This window comes from Eptesicus fuscus, chromosome 3 (genome assembly GCF_027574615.1).
Source record: "Eptesicus fuscus isolate TK198812 chromosome 3, DD_ASM_mEF_20220401, whole genome shotgun sequence".
Taxonomy (NCBI): Eukaryota; Metazoa; Chordata; class Mammalia; order Chiroptera; family Vespertilionidae; genus Eptesicus; species Eptesicus fuscus.
The window spans coordinates 114,351,066-114,376,007 of NC_072475.1; positions in this window are offsets into that span (position 1 = coordinate 114,351,066).

Sequence of the window (24,942 nt, forward strand, 5' to 3'; positions counted from 1 at the left end):
TAGGAATACATGTTCAAATAGATTTAATATCTGAAGGACACAATTTTGTCACTGGGAAATCGTGTTCAAAGAGCTGAGAAGTGAGTGTGATACTGTTTACATTTATTATTCCTGTAATATGAGTTGGCGTTTTGGAGGAAAGTTGGTGAAACACTTAAAAATTCATTTTCATAGAGCTATTTAACAGCATGAAAGTATTCAAAACTCTACAAAATCAAAATGATAGTTAGGTTGGTGTTTAAAGTAATAATAATGTACCTTTAAAGAGCTGGTATGATACCTGTGTTAAAATGTTAATACTCTCAGAACTCAAAATAACCGACCAGAAGTATGTGTAAGAGTGTTTCCAAAACACTTGGAATATGTTTTAGAACCTTAACATCTCTACTGCATGTTGAAATACTGAAAATTTGTATTCAAAGCACTGTGAAAGGTAGGATAGTCTTTAAAATGGTAATAATTCATATTTAAAATGCTGGTATATATGTAAAAACGCTGTTTAAACACCTGGAATTCACAATGAATGAGCTTGAAACACTGGAAAAAAGTGAATCAAACTCTGAAAATTCACAATGATAACCTAGGATAATATCTAAGAATGTGCTTGAAACACTAGGAATACATTAACAAAGAGCCTTAATATCTGTAGGACATTGTTTAATGACAGGGAAATCGTGTTCAAAGATCAGAGAACCGAGTTGGATACTGTTTACATTTATATTTCAGTGCCAATGAGTTGGCGTTTTTGAAAGAAGTTTGGTTAAGCATTTAAACTGGAAGAGCTGATGTCGTCAAGGGCGATGGGCCATGTAGACAGGCTGAAGTCCTCAGATGGCTAATGGTTTGGGGCCAGTGGATCTGCTGGGAGTGTGATGTCATCAAGGAGGAGAGGCCACGTGGACAGCCAGAAGTGCTCAGGTAATTAATGGTTTGGAGCCAGGGGAAATGCCAGGAATGCTGACATTATCAAGGTTATGACTACGGTTAGGATTAGGGTTAGGGTCTGTGTTAGCATTAGGGCTAGGGTAAGAGCTAAGATTAGGGTTAGGATTAGTGCTAGGTTTAGGGCTAAGATTAGAGTTAGGGTTAAGGTTAGCGTTAGGGTTAAGGCTAGGGTTAGGGCTATATTAGTGCTAGAGTTATGGTTAGGGTTAGAGTTAGGGTTATGGCTAGGGTTACGTTGTAGAACCTGAATATCTCTATGCATGTTGAAATACTGAGAATTTGTGTTCAAAACACTGTTAAAGGTAGGATAGTCTTTAAAATGGTAGTAACTCATATTTAAAGAGCTGGTATATATGTAAAAATGCTGTTTAAACACTTGGAATTCATAGTGAATGAGTTTGAAACACTGGGAAAAAGTGAATCAAACTCTGAAAATTCACAATGATAACCTAGAGTAATATCTAAGAATGTGTTTGAAATACTAGGAATACATTATGGGGGCGGGGACACATGGACACCAAACTGCTCAGGTGGTTAATGGCTTTGAGCCAGGGGACCTGCCAGGAGTGCTGACATCATCAAGGTTAGGACTAGAGTTAGGGTTATGGTTAGGTTTGGGGTTAGGGTTAGGGCTTTGATTGGGTTAGGATTAGGGTTATGGTTAAAATTAGGTTTAGGTTTAGTGTTAGGTTTATGTTTAGGGTGAGGTTTAAGGCTATGTTTCAGGTTAAGTTTATATTTAGGGTTAGGGGTAGCATTATGGTTAGAGTTTGAGTTAGGGTTAAAGTTAGCATTAGGGTTAAGGCCAGGGTTAGGGCTAGGGTTAGGGCTAGGATTAGGGCTAGAGTCAGGGTCAGGGTTAGGGTTAGGGCTAGGGTTAGGGTTAGGGTTAGGGTTAGAATTAGGTTTAGGGGTAAGGTTAGGATTAGGGTTAGGGCTAGTGTGGGATCCCTTGTCACATCCTGCGTGTTTCAGGGTTCCCGTTCAGGTCCGGTTTCTGGAGAAGGCCGCAATCAAAATGAAAAGAAGCTAGAAAAGAATCAATTTGGGTAAATGGGGGCCAGGCGGGAGCCCACCTCTAGTGGGAGGACTACTCACTGCTCTGGCCTTTGCCATCCCTTTTATTGGGGTTCTCAGATACACCCATATCCTTTAGGCAGGAAATTCCAATAATAGACAATCAGCAAAAATTTACATATGATTAACAGGTGAGAGTTGTTTTAACTACCAATGTCTCCACTAAACAATGAGTGACTAGCTCTGACCATTCAGAGCGATTAAGGTTGACCAAAGCATTCTGGATTCCCTTTTCACATTTAACTTCCAATGTCTCAATGTTTGGTTTCCGGCAGACTAGGGTTAGGTTTAAAGTTAGGTTTAGGAATATGGTTAGGGTTAAGGTTAGAGTTAGGGTTAGGGCTAGCATTGGGGCTAGTATTGGGATTAGGATTAGGGTTAGGGTTAGGATTATGGTTTGGGTTTGGGGTTAGGGATAGGGTTAGAGCTAGGGATGTGGCTAGGGTTAAGGGTAGGGTTAGGGTTAGGGCTAGGTTTAGGGTTTGGGCTAGGGCTAGGGTAATGCCTATGGTTAGGTTAGTGTTAGCTTTAGGTCTAGTGTTAAGGCTAGGTTTAAGGTTAAGTTTAGGGTTAGGGCTATGTTTAGGGTTAGGGTTATGGCTAGGTTTAGGGTTAGGGTTAGGTTTAGCGTTAAGGTTAAGGCTAGGTTTAGGGCTAGGGTTAGGGCTAGAGTTAGGGTTAAGGTTAGGGTTAGGGTTAGGGTTAGGGTTAAAGTTAGGTTTAGGGATAGATTAGGGTTAAGGTTAGAGTTAGGTTTAGGGCTAGCATAGGGTCTAGTATTAGGATTAGAGTTATGGTTAGGGTTAGGACTAGGGTTTGGGTTTGGGGTTTGGGATAGGGTTAGAGCTTGGGATATGGCTAGGGTTAAGGCTAGGGTTAGGGTTAGGGTTAGGGTTTGGGCTAGGGCTAGGTCTATGTTTAGGGTTAGGGTTAGGGTTAGGTTTAGGTCTAGTGTTAGGGCTAGGCTTAAAGTTAGGTTTAGGGTTAGCGCCAGCATTAGGGTTAGGGTTAGGTGTAGGACTCTGTTTAGGCTAGGGTTAGGCTTAGGTTTAGGGTTAGGGCGAGGGCTCTGGTTAGATTTAGGGTTAAGGTTAGGTTTAGGGTTAAGGTTAGGGTTAGAGTTAGGGCTAGGGCTACGGCCAGGTTTCGACCTAGATTTAGGGTTAGGGTCATGGTTATTGCACGGATTAGGGTTGAGTTGGGACTATGCTTAGGGCTAGGGATAGTGCTAGGTTTAGATTTAGGGTTAGGGTTAATGTTAGGGCTAGTTTTAGGGCTCGTATTATGGTTTGGGTTAGGGTTCAGTTTAGGGCTAGGGTTAGGGTTAAGATTAGGGTTAGGCCTAGGGATAGGGTTAGTATTAGTGTTATGGTTAGGGCTAGGGATAATGCTCGGGTCAGGGCTAGGGTTGCGCTTAGGATTAGGGTTAGGGTTAAGACTAGGTTTAGGGCTAGGGTATGTGCTACTATTAGTATTAGTGTTAGGGTTAGGATTAGAGTTAGGGGTAGGGTTAGGGTTAGGGCTAGGGTTAGGGTTACGGTTAGGGCTAGGGCAATGTCTAGGGTTAAAGTTAGGTTTAGGGTTAGGTTTAGTGTTAAGACTAGGATTAGGCCTAGTATTAGGATTAGGGTTAGAGTTAGGGTTATGGCTAGTGATAGAGTAAGGGTTAAGATTAGGGCGAGGTTTTGGTTCGGGTTAGGGCTATGGCTATGGCTAGTGTAATGGCTTGTGTTAGGGTTAGAATTCGTGTTATGATTAAGGCAAGGGTTAGGGCTAGTATTAGCATTAGGATTAGTTTAGGGTTGGGGTATTGTTAGAGTTATCATTAAGGTTAGTGCTAGGGCTAGGGTAATGGCTAGGGTTAGGGTAGTTAGGGTTAGGGTAAAGGCTAGGTTGGGGCAAGTTTAGGGCTAATATTACGATTAGGGTTACGGTTAGGTTTAGGACTAACCTTAGAGTTATGGTTAGGGTTAGGGCTAGGATTAGTGTTAGTATTAGGGTTAAGGTTAGGGCTAGGTTTAGGGCTAGTATTAGGTCTAGGGTTAGGGTTAAGGCTAGTGATAGGGCTAGGGTTAGGGTTATGTTTATGGTTAGGGTTAGGGCTATTGGGATTTGGGTTAGTGTTAGGTTTAGGGCTAGGGTTAGGGTTGAGGTTATGGTTAATGTTAGAGTTAGGGTTAGGGTTATGGTTAGGTTGAGGGTTAGGTTAAGGATTAGGGTTAGGGCTAGGGTTAGGGTTAGGGTTAGGTTGCGTGTTAGGTAAAGGGTTAGGGTTAGGGCTAGGTTTAGGGCTAGGGTTTAGGGCTAGGATTAGGTTGAGGGTTAGGTTAAGGTTTAGGGTTAGGTTTAGGGCTAGGGTTAGGGTTATGGTTAGGCTTAGGGTTAGGGCTAGGGTAGGGTTATGGTTACGACTAGGGATAGGTTTATGGTTAAGATTAGGGCTAGGGGTATGGATAGAGTTAGGGCTAAGTTTAGGGTTAGGGTTAGGGCTTAGGTTAGGTTTAGGTTTAGGGTAGCGTTAAGTTTAGGGTTATGGTGTATAAAAATTTGGAATTCCCAATGAATGAGCTGGAATCACTTGACAAAATTGAATCTAACAGTGAGAATTCACAATGATAGACTAGGGAAATATTTAACACTTTGTTTGAAACACTAGGAATACATGTTCACAGAGCCTAAAATTATGAAGGAAACTGCTCTTTTACTGGGAAATCGTGTTCAAATACCTGAGAACTTAGTTTGATTTTAGTTACATTTATAATTTAGTCTAAATAACTTGGTGTTTTTCAAAGAAGTTTGGTTAAACACTTAAACATTCTACTTCATAGGGCTCAGATACCTGTATGAAAATGTTATAATTCGCACAGCTAAAAATGACCGCCCAGGGAAATATCTAGGAATGTGTCTGAGACACTGGGAATACGTTTGTAGTGCTTAATATCTTTAGTGCACTGTTGAAATACTGATTATTTATATTCATACAGCTGTGAAAGGTAGTATAGTCTTTAAAATAGTAGTAATTCATGTTTAAAGAGCTGGTATATATGGAAAAATGCTGTATAAACATTTGGAATTCACAATAAAGGAACTTGAAACACTGTACAGGTCAAAAGAGCTGCTTTATAAGGAAAAACGCTGTATAAACACTTGGAATTCACAATGAATGAGCCTGAATGATTGGAAAATGTCAATTCTACACCGAGAGTTCACAATGATAGACTAGGGAAGTATTTAGGAATGTATTTGAAACACTAGGTATATCTGTTCATAAGCATGTAATATCTGATGAACACTGTTTATTCACTGGGAAATCATGTTCAAAGAGTAGAGAACTGATTTAGATTCCTGGTTACATTTATAATTCAGTCTCAATGAGTTGGCATTTTTAAAAGAAGTTTGGTTAAACTTTTAAACATTCATTATCGTAGTGCTCAGGTACCTCAAATGTTATTTTCATACAGCTGATATGACAGTTTAGGGTTAGGGATAGGGTTAGGTTTAAGGCTAGGGTTAGGGTTAGGGTTAGGGTTAGGGCTTGGGTTAGTATTAGGATTAGTGTTAGGGTTAGGGTTGGGGTTAGGATTAGTGTTAGGGCTAGGGATAGGGCTAGGGTTCGGGTTAGGTTTAGGGTTAGGGTTAGGGCTAGGGCTAGGGTTAGGGCTAGGTCTAGTGTTAGTGTTAGGGTTAGATTTAAGGTTAGGTTTATGGTGTATAAACATTTGGAATTCACAATGATTTGTGCTTGAATCAGTGGACCAAAGTGAATCTAATACTGAAAATTCACAAAGATCGCCAAGGGAAATATTTAGGAATGTGTTTCATAAACTAGGAGTACATGTTCAAAGAGCTTTAATATCTGAAGGAAACTGTTAATCACTTGGAATTCATGTTGAAAGAGTTGAGAACTGAGTTGGATACTGGTTGCATTTACATTTTAGTCTAAATGTGTTGATGTTTTTGAAAAAAGGTTGGTTAAACATTTAAACATTCATTTTTTTAGGGCTCAGATACCTTAGAAAGTTATTTTCATAAAGCTGATATGACAGTTTAGGGTTAGGGTTAGGGTTAAGGTGAGGGTTATGGCTAGTTTTAGGGCTAGTATTAAGGGTATGGTTAGCATAAGGTCTAAGGTTAGGGTTAGGGCTAGTGTTATAGATAGGGCTAGGTTTTATGTTAGAGTTAGAGTTAGGACTAGGGTTAGGGTTAGGGCTAGGGCTATGGCTTGGGTTCTGGATCGGTTTAAGGTTAGAGTTAGGGTTAAGGCTAGGGTTAGGGTTAGTATTAGTATTAGGGTTAGGGTTAGGGTTATGGCTAGTGTTAGGGTTGGTTTTAGGGTTAGGGTTAGTGTTAGGGATAGGTTGAGGGCTAGGATTAGGGTTACGTTTAGGGCTAATGTTAGGGTTAGGTTTATGGATAGGGATAGGGCTATGGCTATGTTTAGAACTAACGTTAGGGTTAGGGTTACAGTTAAGGCTATGGTTAGGGCTAGGGATAAGACTAGTATTAGGAATTGGGTTAGTGTTAGGGTTAGGGCTAGGGTTAGGTTTGGGGTTAGGGTTAGTGTTAGAATTATGGCTAGGGTTAGGGTGAACGTGAAGTTTAGGTTTAGGGTTAAGTTTAGGGCTTGGGCTAGGGTTAGGGTTACTGTTAGGGTTATGGCTAGGGTAGGTTTAGGGTTAGAATTAGGGCCATCATTAGGGTTTTAAGGTTACTGTTAGGTTTAGGGGTAGGGGTAGAGTTAGGGCTAAGTGTAGCATTAGAGTTAGGTCTAAGGTTAGGGTTAGGATTAGTTTTAAGGGTAATGTTAAGGTTAGGGTTATGGTGTATAAACATTTGGAACTCACAATGAATGAGCTGGAATCACTTGACAAAAGTGAATGTAACCCTGAGAATTCACAATGATAGACTAGGGAAATATTTAGCAATTTGCTTGAAACACTAGGAATACATGTTCATGGAGCCTAAATACATGAAGGAAACTGTTTAGCCATTAGGAAATTGTGTTCAAAGAGCTGAGAACTCAGTTGGATAATGGTTACATTTATAATTTAGTCTAAATGACATGGTGTTTTTGAAAGAAGTTTGGTTAAACACTTAAACATTGTACTTCATAGGGCTCAGACACCTGTATGAAAATGTTATAACTCTCACAGGTAAAAATGACAGACCACGGAAATGTCTAGGAATGTGTCTGAGATACTTGTAATACATTTGTAGTCCTAAATACCTCTAGTGCACTATTGAAATACTGAGAATTTGTATTCCAAGAGCTTTGAAAGGTAGGGTAGTCTTTAAAATAGTAATCACTCACGTTAAAAGAGCTGGTATATATGGAAAAGCGCTGTATAACTGCTTGGGATTCTCAATGAATGAGCCTGAATCATTGGAAAAATGTCAATCCAACACTGAGAATTCACAATGATAGACTAGGGAAATATTTAGGAATGTATTTGAAACACTAGGAATACATGTTCATAGAGCCTTAATATCTGAAGGACACTGTTTAATCACTGGGAAATCGTGTTCAAAGAGCAGAGAACTGAGTTGGATACTGGTTACATTTATAATTCAGTCTCAATGAGTTGGCATTTTTGAAAGAAGGTTGGTTAAACATTTAAACTTTCATTTTCGTTGGACTCAGATACCTTAAAAAGTTATTTTCATAGAGCTGATATGACAGTTTAGGGTTAGGGTTAGGGCTAGTTTAGGGCTAGCATTAGGGCTAGTATTATGGTATGGATCAGGATTAGGGCTAGGTTTAGAGTTAGGATTAGGTGTAGGGCAAGAAATAGGGTTTGGACTAGAGATAGGTCTAGGGTTGGGTTTAGGATTAGGGCAAGGGTAAGGGTTAGGTTTGGGTTAGAGTTAGGGCTAAGGTTAGGGCTAGGGTTCAGGCTAAGGTTAGGGTTAGGGTTAGGGCAGGGCTAGGCTTAGGGTTAGGTTTAAGGTTACGGTCATAACCATAGTGTATAAAAATTTGGAATTCACAATAAATGAGATCGAATCACTTTACAAAACTGAATCTAACGCTGAGAATTCACAACGATAGACTAGGGAAATATTTAGGAATGTGCTTCATACGCTAGGAATACATGTTCAAAGAGATTTAATATCTGAAGGACACAATTTTGTCACTGGGATATCGTGTTCAAAGAGCTGAGAAGTGAGTGCGATACTGTTTACATTTATTATTCTGTCAAAATGAGTTGAAGTTTTTGGAGGAAAGTTGGTGAAACACTTAAAAATTCATTTTCATAGAGCTGATATAACAGTATGAAAATATTCAAAACTAAGAAATCAAAATGATTTAGGTTAGTATTCAAAGTAGTAATAATGTACCTTTAAAGATCTGGTATGATACCTGTATTAAAATGTCAAAACTCTCTGAAAGTCAAAAAAGCAGACCAGGCTAATTTGTAAGAGTGTTTCTAATACAATCGGAATATATTTTAGAACCTTAACATCTCTACTGAATGTTGAAATACTGAGAATTTGTATTCAAAGGGCTGTGAAAGGTAGGATAGTCTTTCAAATGGTAATAATTCATATTTAAAGTTCTTGTTTATACGTAGAAACTTTGTTTAAACACTTGGAATTCACAATGAATGAGCTTGAAACACTGGAAGAAAGTGAATCAAACTCTGGAAATTCACAATGATAACCTCGGTAATGTCTAACAACTTGCTGGAAACACTAGAAATGCATCAACAAAGAGTCTTAATATCTGTAGCACATTGTTTAATGACAGGGAAATTGTGTTCAAAGATCAGAGAACTGAGTTGGATACTGGTTACATTTATATTTCAGTGCCAATGAGTTGGCGTTTTTGAAAGAAGTTTGTTTAAGCATTTAAACCAGAAGCGCTGATGTCATCAAGGGGAAGGGGCCAAGTGTACAGGCTGAAGGCATCAGGTGGATAAGGGCTTGGGGAACAACCAGAAATGCTGATGTCTTCATGGGGGAGGGACAGGAGAACAGCCTGAACTGCTCTGGTGGACAAGGGTTTGGGGCCCAGGGACAGGCCAGAAGTGCTGACGTCATCAATGGGAGGTGCCACATGGACAGCCAGAATTGGTTAAGAACCCCAGTGGTTTAGCTTGGCCCAGTGAACTGATGGAAGTGCTCAGGTGGCCAAGGGCTTGCTGTCAGGTCAAAGGGTGGAAATGGTCAAGTGTAAAGGTGTTATAATAATTAACCCCTCTAATGTATGAAATAATTATTGTGTGAAATGTTTACTGTATGAAAACCCCAATACTCTGTAACTTCCAAAATTAATGAACACCCCACATCTTGATGTAAAAGCTCTGAGCCCTTAAAGTATAAATGCCCTGCTCCTAGCATAAGGCACACCGTCTGACCCACACTGATAAGGACACAACTTGTTTACAGTGGTCTATAAAACCCCAGGACCATGTTCAGTTGTGGTCTCCTGCCCGATAAGAGGTGGACTCTACGTCGCTCCGAGAGACAAGCCCCTGATTGCTCTGCTGTGTGAGCCTGAACCAACTGCGGCCGCCTGCCTGTCTCTGTTTTCATCATCTGTCCTTCAGTGTGCATTGCCGGGTGGCCTTTGCTGGAGCCTAGGACCCACTAGGAATAGGTAAATAAACCCTGTGTGATTGCATACTAATTCTGTCTTGTGTGTCATGTGTTCCAGTTTGGCTCAGCTGTCTAGACATTGAAGTACCAGGGGATAGGCCGTTATTGCTGACTCCTGGTCACCTGCATTTGTCCCACTAAGTCTAGACAGATAATCAATTAATTGGGGCATAATTGGGACAATTGGCATAGTCGGCAGGATTCCAAAACAAATTTCTCCACAGCGCAGGCAGATAAGGATTTAAAATTGGCAAAAACACTCAGGTTCCGGTGGGAGTATTAAGGAAACGACCACCGAGTGTAAAGGGCATTACCCTGGCCCGACCGAAAGCGAGCTAGTCTCTGAGGACACGGGTCCGCGGTCGTCCACCGTGAGGGCATACCCAGGAGAGGCTGACTCCTGAAGGCGAATGGCAGAGGGGTCCTAGCAGTCTCTCTATCCAAGCGGAGCCGAGTTGTCGGATTATACCAACCAACCTATTCCCAATCCAGAGACTTGACACCAGGGCATACCCGGGTCACCTAGGTTTGGTCCAAAATTGAAACTCCCCTTCAAATTCAAGGAATTCCATTAAGGGAAACGGAAAGCAAAGGGAAATGAAACTTTCTGAGGAATAAATTTACAGCAGAGCCGAATTTATGAACAAAATTTTGAAGAAGCTAGCTAAAACTCTCTCTAATTTTCTAAGAAAACTATCAACTCTCCATCTAGAAACCACGTGCTGCAATAGGAACACCCCACCTACGCAAGGATTCTGTCCCTTGGGTAGGTACGGACCAAGGCTGCGTCTCACTCAACACCATGCAGAAAGTTAAAAACTTCTTTAACAAGCTTTTCAAAAGAAATGACCCTACTGAGCCTAACATACCATCAGAAAGCAAATGGAGGCTGGTAGAGGACGCCCTGAGGGCCAAATATAAAATCCAGACAGCCCCAGGCCTCAACCAAAACATAGTAGATCCTAACAATCTAATTCCAATAATAGAAAGAGTGCCACCACAGGAGGTAGTAAGAATATTACTACAGACAATCCATCACCTGCAGGAGGACACTGACAAGGGAAGATCACTGGCACAGAAGGTAGTTGCAAAATACTCCAGCAAGCCAGTAGTAGTAAAAAAGAAGGTAATAAAATCAGAAAATGAAGGGACTGAGGAAACAGTAGAATTCACCTCATTTTCAAGGCAGGAACTAGCAGAACTCAGAAAACTATTAATTAAAGGAGAATTAACAGACATAGAATGTCTTGTAAAAATATATGAACTTGGAGGCAACACGTCTATGTTAAGTGCAGATGAACTCACAGCAGTGATAGATGCAATAGAATTAGCCAAATTAAAAACAGCACTAAAGGAAACTGCAGAACAACACTCAAATACAATAAGATCATTATGGAGCTGTATAGAAGATGCATGGAGAAGAGCATTTCCATCAGTGGACCTGTCTTCAGGACAGTTTTCAGAACACTGGGAATCTCTTACACAATTACAGACCCAATTAAGGAAACTGGTGATCCTAACTAGCCTCTATAAACCAGATTTGAGCTCACCATGGGAAAATTCAGATGTAGAAGGGATAGTCAAGGTACTAATAAGAAACGCTCCAGATGGCTACAAAATGCAGCTTCAAAACCTTATTGCAGGGTCCAACACTGCAGAGGATATTAAAAGGAAAATCCAACTGCACCAAGACCTATTAGCAGAAAAGAAATTCGCCTTCACGGTAGAGGCATCAGAGAAATACTCCCTTCCCATTCAAAGGTATAGAGGACCTCTAAAGCCCTTAAAAACACCCCAAACCAATCAAAACAGGCAGAATGACCAATACAGACAAGGACAAGCTTATTATTGGAGGAGGAACAATCCGTTCTTCAAGGACAATAATAAATTCAGAAATAATAATGATAATAACCCATTTAAAATAACCCATTTAGAGGTAATAACAACCCATTCAACAGAAACCCACCAACCCAACCACAAAATCAAAGAAACCCCTTCAGGACAGAGATTGGAGACAACAACCCATTTCAAAATAGTCAAAACCCCTTCAGACAGAATCAGGGAAACTGGAGAGGCCCCCGCCAACGACAGCAAGTTCGGCAATAGGGGGGCCATACCAGACACCAATGCCAGAACATTACTTCTACACTACAGACCCTGAAGAAATCCCACCTAAAGTGCCTATATTCAGTAACACCCTATTAGTTATAGACACATCATTGAACACAATAAATGGCAACAGACCATACATATCCCTCCAAATCTCCCTGGGAAGCGTCCATTACAATATAAAATCTTTTTAATAGATACTGGCTCGCAGGTCTCCCTGCTAAAAGAAACCCACCGCTTACAAAAACATTTAAATGCAGAACCAAAGAAAGGACCTACAGTACATATTGAAGGAGTCACAGGAAATGTGACCCCAGCCTAGCCCACACGAGGAAAAATACTATACAAAGGCAAACAAATCCCAATCACATTCCTAGTCTCACCTCAGGTCCAAAACATATCAGGTATGAACATCCTACCAACATTATTTTGTCACATTTCCCACACACCCAGGCTACATAAAATCAAAACTTTCCTCACTGCACTACAAATACCTCCATTACCAGAACCAAATACAAATTCATTCACACCTCAATACCCTCTAAAAGGAGGACATGAGGATGTAACCAAAGCACTTAAAAATCTTTTGGAAGAAGATATAATAGAACCAGGCAGATCACACATTTATAAAAGCCCAATCTGGCTGTAAAAAAGCCTAATGGCACCTACAGGATCACAATTGACTATCGCAACCTGAATAAGGCCTCATCAAAAATAGATGGCTGCCTGCCTGAATCGCAAGAAGTAATCAATATTATACAGAGAGACAACCCTAGATTTATAGCAGCAATTGATCTCTCAGACATGTTCTTTGCAATATCTATAGCTGAAAAATCCAGACCCATTACCACAGTTACATGGCAAGACAAACAGTACCAATTCAAAAGACTCCCACAAGGATACAAAAACTCTCCCACAATCGCACACAACCTACTTGCTAACAACATTGACCCCACAAAATACAAATCCACAATCATACAATACATAGATGACATTCTACTCTATAACAATGACAAAGAGATTCTACAATCTGATCTAGAGTCACTAGTAACACACCTAAGATCACTAGGCTGGACAATTAATCCTGACAAAATCCAGCCCCCAGACACCAAAACAACATTTTTAGGCATCCATTGGAGCTCTGAAGGTAGGAACATACCGAACAAAGTAATAGACAAATTACTAAACTTAAAAAGCCCAACCAACAAAAAAGAAGCACAGCAATTAATGGGACTTTTCATGTACTGGAGACAACACATACCATACCTAGCAGACATTGCAAAACCCATATACAAAGTCACCAGGAAGGCAGTAGATTTCATATGGACCCAAGAACAGGAACAAGCATTTAAACAATTAAAGGACTACATATACCACTTTCAATCCCTACAAAGTATCAAACCAGGAGACAAATTAGTACTGCACATTAGTTTCATGGCAGAACATGGCAGCTGGGGACTATAGAAAAGAGGAACAGAAGACAAAAAGTTAATGCCTGTAGGATTCTGGACTCAGAGATTCCCTTACTCTTACCACAAATTCTCTCATTTTGAGAAACTAATCTGGACACTATATGTGGCACTGTTGCATGTAGAGCCGCTGACCGGACTTAACCCAATAACCGTGCGCAGCACACTTCCCATTAAGGCCTGGCTCAAAATGTCAGCTGAAGAATTGGCAGGTTCCCAAATTGACGAAAAGGTTCTCGTGTGGAAGTGGTACGTTAACACACGAGAAACCTCTGGCTCCGGTGAACCAGCCCTCCTCACCGAGGAGGTCAACAAACTTGAGGTAGAACCACCTACCTGTGCCAACAAGTTTGTCCAAACACCCGATCCAATCCAATCCAATTTTTAGCCCTAAGCTTAAAAATGCCTGGTTTACAGAGGGATCGGCCTCCGTAACTGGTGACCAGTACAAATGGACAGCAGCAGCCTTCAACCCAGAAACATCCAGGGCACTAACGGCGACCGGTAAGTCCAAATCTGCTCAACATGCTGAATTTATAGCTACATATTTAGCCATTAAGGACTCAATTGACAATCCTAAGTCCAAAATGGACATCTTTTCCGACTCATGGGCAGTTTGTAAAGGAATCACTGAATGGTCAGGCAAATGGCAATTTATGGCATACCTTTATGGTCACAAGACTATTGGATAAATCTCCACGACCTCTCCAAACAAATTAAAATATACATTACACATGTCAACGCTCATGCTACAGACAAAACACCCACAACACTGCACAACACAATAGCAGATACATTACCAAAAGGAATTACACCAAGGGATAACATCACCATCACAGACAATTCAAAAACATTAGCAATTAATCTAAAATTAGTAAGAAATGAAAATAATGACTGGTCTGTCGCCCCTCTTCCAAAACTTATATTAAAAAAGGAAGGAGGCAAATACAAATTATCCTCACCAACCCCAGACCTTACCTTTACACCACAATTTATACAACAGATACATACAACATTAGGACATTTAGGACACTCCTCACTTGCCCATTGGTTCCTTAAAAGAAACCTGAAGGCACCCATCAAACTCATTAAACAAGCAATCAATTCCTGTGAACAATGCAAAGGCCCTCACACATTTAAATCTCTTACACCACCCAGACTGACCAAAGCATTTGTGCCTAATCAAGTCTTACAAATTGATTTTATTGGACCACTTCATGTACCCTTTGCAGACAAATATGCATGCACTATTGTTGACACAGCAACTGGAATACTTTATGCTTACATCTCAAGACATGCATATACAAAAACCACTATGAAAGCACTTTCAACATGGTTCTCATTCTATGGTCCACCACAAATCATTGAATCAGACCAAGGCACACACTTCACAGCATCATCAGTCCAACAACAAGCACAAGACTTAGACATTGATTGGAACTTCCACCTGCCTTATAATCCACAAGCAGCTGGACAAATAGAAAGACACAATGGCCTCCTCAAATACAAAATACAAACACTACTCATGGACAGGTCATTCAAGACACTACAAGAATTACTGGACAGCCGAAACCGGTTTGGCTCGGTGGATAGAGCGTCGGCCTGGGGACTGAAGGGTCCCGGGTTCGATTCCGGTTGGGGGCATGTACCTTGGTTGCGGGCACATCCCCAGTGAGGGGTGTGCAAGAGGCAGCTGATCGATGTTTCTCTCTCATCGATGTTTCTAACTCTCTATCCCTCTCTCTCTTCCTCTCCGTAAAAAAATTCAATAAAATATATTTTTAAAAAGAATTACTGGACAAAGCATGTCTACAACTAAACTCCAGACCTAGGGTAAATAGACTCTCCCCAATAGAAGAATTACTCCAGCCACACATTCTAAATATTCCCATTGTGGATCATGAACCACCCCCCAATATCACGAAAAAATTACCCTATAAAATCTTGACTAAATCTACTAAGGACGGCTCCTTATCCCCACAGGAAATAATCGCCCACTCTGGATCATCACTCTTCTGGACTATAAACAGTCTAGGACACCTACAACAACCCAAAATACAGAACTCTACCCCTCTGGCATGATCCAACTGCTCACTTAAAAACTTCTATATTGATGAATACCTCCTCTCACTCCCTTCTCAATCCTTACCACACTAGTGCTAGTCTTGACCCTCAAATGACTCCTTAACAATGTGCTTAAGGATCGTCTGCCTCTCCCTCTTTGGACTCCTCCTCCTTATAGCACTCCTAGCAACCCCACTGACACTCCATTGGACGTGGTGTCCATATCACTCGTGTAACAATAACAACACCACCGAGCCCACCACTATCGTCCACGCAGCCCTAGAAGCCTTAAAAAACCCTTGCTCTCCTTTATGTAATCATACCCTTAGCATCCTAAACAAATAATACCCCTCTCTTTTTCAGTGATCAGACACTGGAAACCTGGGAACAACAACTAAATGCATTTCTAGAAGAAATCTCAGCAGTCCCAGTATCCCCACAACCCATACCAAACCAGCCCCCCATTTATTCTACTCCTCCCTCCAACCCACTTCCAATTAACCCTCTTTTGGAACCAGCCCCATCCCCAACAATTCCTCTTTACCCTAGTATTGCTCTTGACAATTGTCGCTTAAGACATCACCCCCAGATTGCCAGAAACTGAACAGTGTCACTAATAGGGAAATGTGAAAAAGGAATCCGGAAGGCTGGTCAACCTTAATCGCTCTGAATGGTCGGAGCTATTCACTCATTGTTTAGTTGAGACATTGGTAGTTAAAGCAATCTCCTCCTGTTAACCATATGAAAATTCTTGCTGATTGTCTATTATTGGAATTTCCTGCCTAAAGGATATGGGTGTTTCTCATAACCTCAATAAAAGGGATAGCAAAGGCCAGAGCAGTGGTAGTCCTCCCCCTAGAGGTGGAATCCTGCCTGCCCCCCCCCCCCCCCAATTTCCCAAATTAACTCTTTTCTAGCCTCTCTTCATTTTGCATGCGGCCTTCTCCAGAACCTGGAACCCTGAACAGGAACCCTGAACCATGCGGGACGTGAAAGGGGCTCCCACATCTGGCACCTTCAATGCAGGACTTCTGGAGGAGATTATATTTTTTGTCTAGAGTGAAGAAGGAAAAATACACCGAGAAAAGGTGTGGAAAATTCACCAAAAAAAAGGTGAGGGAGGTTCACTGCATTCAAAAGCCCACGGACCAGCTGAAGAAACCGGATCTGTAAGTAGGGTGGGAACGTCTTTTTTAGCCAGGCTAATGGGGAAGAATTAGGCTATAAATATGAAGTAAACTTTATTATAGACTTTTGGTTTGCATGCTTAAAGAATGTGGTTTCTTGTTCAAATTAAAATCTTAATTGGTATTTGGAATTTAAAATCTGTAATGAGAGACACTAAATGAGGGAGAGGAAGGAGAAAATGGCGATGGAATAGAGTCGGGTTTGGAGTCTGTTCCTGGGGCGGGGAGTCGGAGCAGCAGAGGCTCGCAGAGGGAGTGTATGTGGGCAAGCCAAGGGACAGCTAAACTCCAGGAGAAGGCGGGGGAGTGCTGGGCAGTGTTCCTCTGACCACGCAGCACCCACAGGGGCTGGGTCCCCTCCTGGAGCTGCGGGCTCGCCAGACGCCTCGCCATCTTGCAAGGAAAGGAGGATTTTAGTGGAAACCTGACTTGCCGCGACAACTGCAAAAACTGAACTGCTGGGAGCACCAGACCACCGGTCCCCTATCAGCGCAAACATTCGGATTCAAAGAAACTCTTCACTGCACCACGGAAAGGTCAGATTTCGCCGGAAATGAGGGGCGGTTTGTAATCCCCGCGGTGGGTGAGGGAAGCGCGGCAGCCGCAGGACCAGCAGGAGCCTGGAGGTCTGTGCCTAGAAAAATCGGGGGCAGTTGGAACTGCCGTGATCTGTGAATGAGGAGGGGGCTCTTCTGAGCTGCTAACAGAAATGACCTCTTGAAAGCAACTCATTTTAATCTGACGAGGAGGGTCAGACTAAGAATTTTCAAAGGAGTGCAGGCTCCTTAGTCTGGTGCACAGACCCACGGTCCGCACACCTGGGCTCTTTCCGACTCTGATTGCTAAGCCCAACACATAGAAAAACCCAGGTGGAAACCCTGAAAGACTGCAGGGGGAAGGTGTTTTTTTCGGAACCTGGGGACCAGAGCTGCGTGTGACCATCAGAGAGGCAGCTCTGAGGCGCACACCTCCACAAACTGGTAGTGAGTGCCATAGAGGGGAAAAAAAAAAAAGAGCTAGAGAGGCCCGGAAGTCAATTCAGAAACACTGCCACCCAGGGGCTGAAACGCTAATTGTCTCTGGTGTAATCAAAAATAAATATGAGAAATTAAGACACGGCTGGCTTAAAAAGCAGGACTGGCTTCCAACACTGAGGAGCCCTGGAATGAAGCTGAACTGAAATACCGCCCAGACTGGGAAAAAGGCGTACCAAACAGAATAATAGAGGAAGTGAATGACAGCCGCTACTGCACATTTTAGTCTTCCTATTTTTAAATTTTCAATTCTTTTTTCAATTTTTTAATTTTTTTATTCTCATATTTTTTATTTGCATTTTTTGCATCTTTTACTTAAGAAACTAATTTTTTTTCTTTTTCCTCACTTGATTTTCACCTTTTTAATTATTACATTTTTATTTTCAATCAGCAATATTATTACTATTATTTTACTTTTTTTTTAATGTCATTTGATTTTCTCTTTCTTTTATTTTTGGATTAGTGTCCTACATTTGATTTGCATCTTTCCCTTACAATCGCTTTACCCTATCTCAAAGCTAACATTATGCCATCACTCTCCTCCTAACCTTTCCCTCTTGGTCCCCAGTTTATCTTAACCCTTTCTGGCTTTAGATTTTCCCTACTTTTTCAGTTTACTCCCTGCTAAAACTTCACCCTACTTATATATCTAATTCCCAACCCCCTGCTCGAAATCCATACAAACCTCTCTCTACGCTACCTTTAAAAAGTTATTTTTCTCTCGGGCCTTTTGTTGTTGTTTGCTTGAATGTTGATTAGATTGAATTTTTATGCTTTTTTATGAGATTGTTTTGATTATTCTTTTTGTTGGTTTGGTTGGTTCTTTTGTTTGCTTTGTTTTTGTTTGTTTTTTACTTTTGTTTTCCCTTGCCTCACTTGATATTAGCTGCTGTTGCAGTTTGTATTAATCTCCAGGCTCGTGTTGCTGGAATTTGCTGGGAATAGTGGTTGTTCTAGTGGAGTTTACTCCCCATATATATAGTTTGTTCCCCTTTTCTCTCTTAGTATCATTCTTGTCTCTCTTACTTTTTTTTTCTTCTTTTCTTCTTCTTTTCTGTTATTTCTTTTTCTTTTCTTTCTTTCTGCTCTTTTCCCAAGTTCAGATTCACACTCTTTGTTGTTGTTTTTTTTTCTTCGTTGTTGTTCTTTCTTTTTACTCTCCCTCTTCCACTCCTATTCCCTAATTTGTCTTTCTCTGGTGGTTACCTTTATTGGAGGTTATTAATATCGTGAATACAATTCTGTTCAGTGCCTTGTCTGTTGTGCCTGGTTGTGTTGTATTTTATACCTTTAAATCAACGCCAGAGAGAGAAATCTATATAACCAGACATCCGGAGAAGAGAGACCATGAGGAGACAAAGAAACAGCCCCCACAGGAAAGAGAAGCAGGCATCACCAGAAAAGGAAGTAAACGATTTAGAGGCAAACAACCTATCAGAGAAAGAATTCAGAGAAATGGTCATAAAGTGGCTGAAAAGGATGGAAGACAAATTCGACAATATGAGTAAGAACCAAGAAGAAATGAAGAAGAACCAAGAAGAAATGAAAAATGACATCGCTGCTGTAAAGAACTCAATAGAAAGCATCAAGAGTAGACTAGATGAAGCAGAGGACCGCATAAGTGAGCTAGAAGACAAGATGGAAAAAAATACCCAATTACAACAGCTTCTAGAAACAAAAATTAGAAATATTGAGGAGAGTGTAAGGGAACTTCGGGACAATACAAAACAAAACAACATCAGGATAATAGGGGTGCCAGAAGGAAAGGAAACTGAGCAAGGAATAGAAAACCTGTTTGAAGAAATAATAACAGAAAACTTCCCTGATATAGGGAAGAAAAAACCCACACAAATCCAAGAAGCTCACAGAGTTCCAAGCAAAATGAACCCCAAAAGACCGACGCCAAGGCACATTATAGTTAAGTTGGCAAACACCAACGACAAAGTAAGAATCTTACAAGCGGCCAGAGAGAGACAGACAGTTACATACAAAGGAACCCCCATCAGACTAGCAACTGATTTCGCAACAGAAACTCATCAGGCCAGAAGGGAATGGAATGAAATATACCAAGTCATGCAAAGGAAGGGTCTAAATCCAAGAATATTGTACCCAGCAAGGCTATCAATCAAAATTGAAGGTGAAATCAGGAGCTTCACAGACAAAAAAGGACTAAGGGAGTTTATCACCACCAAACCAGCAATGAAAGAAATGCTAAAGGGTCTGCTGTAAAAAAAAAAAAAAAAAAAAAAAAAGAAAGAAATAGGAAGCAAAGAAGGTACACAGGGGTATAGAATAAAAATGGCGTCAAATAAGTACCTATCAATAATAACTTTAAATGTAAATGGATTGAATGCCCCAATCAAAAGACACAGGGTAAGAGACTGGATAAGAAAACAAAACCCAGATATCTGCTGTCTACAGGAAACCCACCTCAAAAAAAAGGATGCATACAGACTGAGAGTATAGGGATGGAAAAAGGTTTTCCAGGCAAATGAAAATGAAAAAAAAGCTGGGGTTGCAATACTTATATCTGACAAATTAGATCTCAAAGTGAAGGACATAACAAGAGATAATGAAGGCCACTTCATAATACTAAAGGGAGAAATCCAACAAGAAGAAATAACTCTGGTAAACATATATGCACCCAATACAGGAGCACCAAGATACATTAAAAAACTCCTGGAAGATATCAAAGGAGAGATTGACAGTAATACAATCATAGTAGGAGACTTCAATACCCCACTATCACCATTGGACAAATCCTCTAAACAAAAAATCAGCAAAGAAACATCAATCCTAAATGACTCACTAGAACAGATGGAATTATTCGACATCTTCAGAACATTTCACCCCAAAGCCACAGAATAAACATTCTTCTCAAGTGCACATGGGTCATTTTCAAAGATAGACCATATGTTAGGACATAGGCAAAGTCTCTCCAAATTCAAGAAGATAGAAATCATATCAAGTATCTTCTCAGATCACAGTGGCATAAAACTGGAAATCAACTACAATAAAAACAACCCAAAGAAATCAAACACTTGGAGACTAAACAGCATGCTATTAAACCATGACTGGGTTACCAAAGACATCAAGGAAGAAATAAAAAACATCATGGCAACAAAAGACAATGAAAACACAACAATCCAAAATCTATGGGACACAGAGAAAGCAGTCCTGAGAGGGAAGTTCATAGCTCTACAAGCCTATTGCAAAAAACAAGAAACAATGGTAATAAATTACCTAACCCAACAACTCAAAGCGTTAGAGAGAGAGCAACAAGATAAGCCCAGTGTAAGCAGAAGGAAAGAAATAATAAAGATCAGAGCGGAGATAAACGACATAGAGACCAAAGAAACAATACAAAAGATCAACAAAACCAAGAGCTGGTTCTTTGAAAGGATAAACAAGATTGATGGACCTCTAGCCAGGCTCACCAAGAAGCAAAGAGAGAGGACCCAAATAAACAAAATCAGAAATGAAAGAGGTGAAATAACAACAGATCCCGACGAAATACAAAGGATTGTTACAAAATACTACGAACAACTCTATTCCAACAAACTGGACAACCTAGAGGAAATCGACATATTCCTAGAAAAATACAACCTTCCAAAACTCAATCAGGAAGATTCTAAACAGCTCAACATGCCAGTAACTATGGAAGAAATTGAAGCAGTCATCAAAAAGCTTCCGGCAAACAAAAGCCCGGGGCCAGATGGCTTCACAGGAGAGTTTTATCAAACTTTCAAGGAAGAACTAAAACCTATCCTCCTCAGACTATTCCAAAAAATTCAAGAGGAAGGAACACTTCCAGGCTCCTTCTATGAAGCCAGCATCACCCTAATACCAAAACCAGATAAAGACAACTCAATGAAAGAGAATTACAGGCCAATATCCCTCATGAACATTGATGCCAAAATCCTCAACAAAATTCTAGCAAATCGGCTCCAGCAGTACATCAGAAAGATCATACACCATGACCAAGTAGGATTTATTCCAGGAATGCAAGGATGGTACAATATCCGCAAATCAATAAACGTGATACATCACATAAACAAATTGAGAGATAAAAATCACATAGTCATATCAATAGATGCAGAAAAAGCATTTGACAAAATCCAACACCCTTTCTTGATAAAAACTCTCAACAAGGTGGGAATAGAAGGCTCATACCTCAACATAATAAAAGCTATTTATGATAAACCCACAGCAAACATCATACTCAATGGGCAAAAACTAAAACCATTTCCCCTAAGAACAGGAACAAGACAGGGATGCCCACTCTCACCACTCCTGTTTGACATAGTACTGGAAGTATTAGCTATCGCAATTAGGCAAGAAGAAGAAATAAGAGGCATTCAAATTGGAAAAGAAGAAGTGAAGCTGTCCTTATTTGCAGATGACATGATATTGTACATAAAAAACCCAAAAGATTCCATCAAAAAACTAATAGACTTAATAAATGAATTCGGCAATGTAGCGGGATACAAAATTAACGCCAAGAAATCTATGGCTTTTCTATACACCAATAATGAACTTACAGAAAGAGAGACTAAAAAAGCAATCCCATTTACCATCGCACCAAAAAAATTAAGATACCTAGGAATAAACTTAACTAAGGAGGTAAAAGACCTATACGCAGAAAACTACAGGACACTGAAAAAAGAGATAGAGGAAGACGTAAACAGATGGAAGAACATACCATGTTCCTGGATTGGTAGAATCAACATCATTAAAATGTCCATACTACCCAAAGCAATCTACAGATTCAATGCACTCCCCATCAAAATACCAACAGCATATTTCACAGACCTAGAAAGAACTCTCCAAAAATTCATCTGGAATAAAAAAAGACCCCGACTAGCCTCAGCAATCCTCAGAAAGAAGAATAAAGTAGGTGGGATCTCAATACCAGATTTCAAGCTGTATTACAAAGCCACTGTTCTCAAAACAGCCTGGTACTGGCACAAGAACAGACATATTTATCAATGGAACAGAATAGAGAACCCAGATATCGACCCAAACCACTATGCTCAATTAATATTTGACAAAGGAGGCAAGAACATACAATGGAGTCAAGACAGTCTCTTCAATAAATGGTGTTGGGAAAACTGGACAGATACATGCAAAAAAATGAAACTAGATCACCAACTTACACCATACACAAAAATAAACTCAAAATGGATACAGGACTTAAACATAAGACGGGAAACCATAAAAATACTAGAGGAATCCACAGGCAACAAAATCTCAGACATATGCCACAAGAACTTCTTCACTGACACTGCCCCTAGGGCAATGGAAGCTAAAGAGAAAATTAACAAATGGGACTACATCAAAATAAAAAGCTTTTTTACAGCAAAAGAAACCATCAACAAAACAACAAGAAAGCCCACTGCATGGGAAAACATATTTGCAAATGCTATCACTGATAAAGGTTTAATCTCCAACATCTACAGGCAGCTTATGCAACTTAATAAGAGGAAGATAGATGATCCAATAAAAAAATGGGCAACAGACCTAAACAGAATATTTTCAAAAGAAGACAGAAGAAAGGCCAAGAGACACATGAAAACATGTTCAAAGTCACTTATTATCCAAGAGATGCAAATCAAAACAACAATGAGGTACCATCTCACACCTGTCAGAATGGCTATCATCAACAAATCAACAAACAACAAGTGTTGGCGAGGATGCGGAGAAAAAGGAACCCTCGTGCACTGCTGGTGGGAATGCAGACTGGTGCAGCCACTGTGGAGAACAGTATGGAGTTTCCTCAAAAAACTGAAAATGGAACTCCCATTTGACCCAGTAATCCCACTCCTGGGAATATATCCGAAGAAACTAGAAACACCAATCAGAAAGGATATATGCACCACTATGTTCATAGCAGCACAATTTACAATAGCTAAGATTTGGAAACAGCCTAGGTGCCCATCAGCAGATGACTGGATCGGAAAACTGTGGTACATCTACACAATGGAATACTATGCTGCCATAAAAAAGAAGGAATTCTCATCATTTGCAGCAACCTGGATGGAATTGGAGAACATTATGCTAAGTGAAATAAGCCAGTCAATGAAAGAACAATACCACATGATCTCACTCATTTAGGGATAGTAAAGAACATTATAAAGTGGTGAACAAAAAGATAGATACAGAGACAGTAAAGCATCAAACAGACTTTCAAATTACAGGGGGAAAGTTTGGGAAAGGTGGGGGAGTTATGAAATCAAATGAAGGACTTGTATGCATGCATATAAACATAAACAATGGACGCAAAACTCTGGGGTGGGAAGGCATGTGTGGGTGTGGGGTGGGGGGGTAATAGTAAGATATGTACACATATAATACCTCAATAAAAATATTTAAAAAAAAAAGACACTAAATGAGGAGAGAGAAGGCCTGGGGGCAGGTCAGTGGGGGAAAAAGAGGGACATATGTAATACTTTCAATGATAAAGATTTAATTAAAAAATTACATCTTTAAAAAAATATATATATATATATAAATAAAATCTGTAATGAGAAGTGAAACTCCACTGCTGAAACCATCTCTGGTGCAGAGAAATTCAAAGGTGGCAGGAGAGGGCAAGGCTATCTGCTCTCCTGCCATGAGATTACTTAAAGTTTTCTTTAAAAAATTATAGAGGGACTTACAGGGATATGCAAATCTTGGCCAAATTGGGTGTAGTTATTACTTTGGAAAGCAAAAAAGAAAGAAAAAAATTAAGATCTGTCTATCTATTAAGCATGAAAAAATGTGTGGCCAGATCTGTTGCTGATGCTTCCCCCAAGTAAGAAGGATGTGTGGGAAGGGAGACACCTGGAGATCCTATATGGAAGCCCACTCTCCCAGTATGCTAAGGAATGTGGTAATTTACATTTGAATAAACCAAACCTGGTTTTCCAGAGCCACTGGCAAATAAAAAAGTTTAAATTTGCCTCATAAAAAACCTAGAGGACAGAATTGAAGCTCTTAATTATGTCTTGTATTTTTCTTAGAAATGTAGTGTTATTAATCTAGAACATGCAAAATATATTTGACTTGCCAGCTTTAAAAGTTCAAAGTACAAATTAAATTAGGATAAATTATATAGTTGTGGTAATTAAATGTCAAAAGTATAAGAACTTATTTTTGAGAAAATAAAATGTTGTGTTTTCTCTGAAAATAATTAGGAATTCAAAATAAGTTGCTTATTATTAGTCTAATTAAAAAAGAGGATTAATTCTGTAATCTCAACCAAAATTTTTCTATGCAAAACTAGTCTAAATCTAATTGATATTTTAAGATAATTATAAAAAATATTATAATCTTTAAATCATATATAGATATTTGTTTGATAGTTTTTTCCATATTAAAATTTCAAGGTCTTAACAGAGATGATTCTTGGAAAGCACCAAGGGCCCAGAGTAATACAAGAAATTTTCTCTTCTTAAAGGAAATCTTTTTAAAACA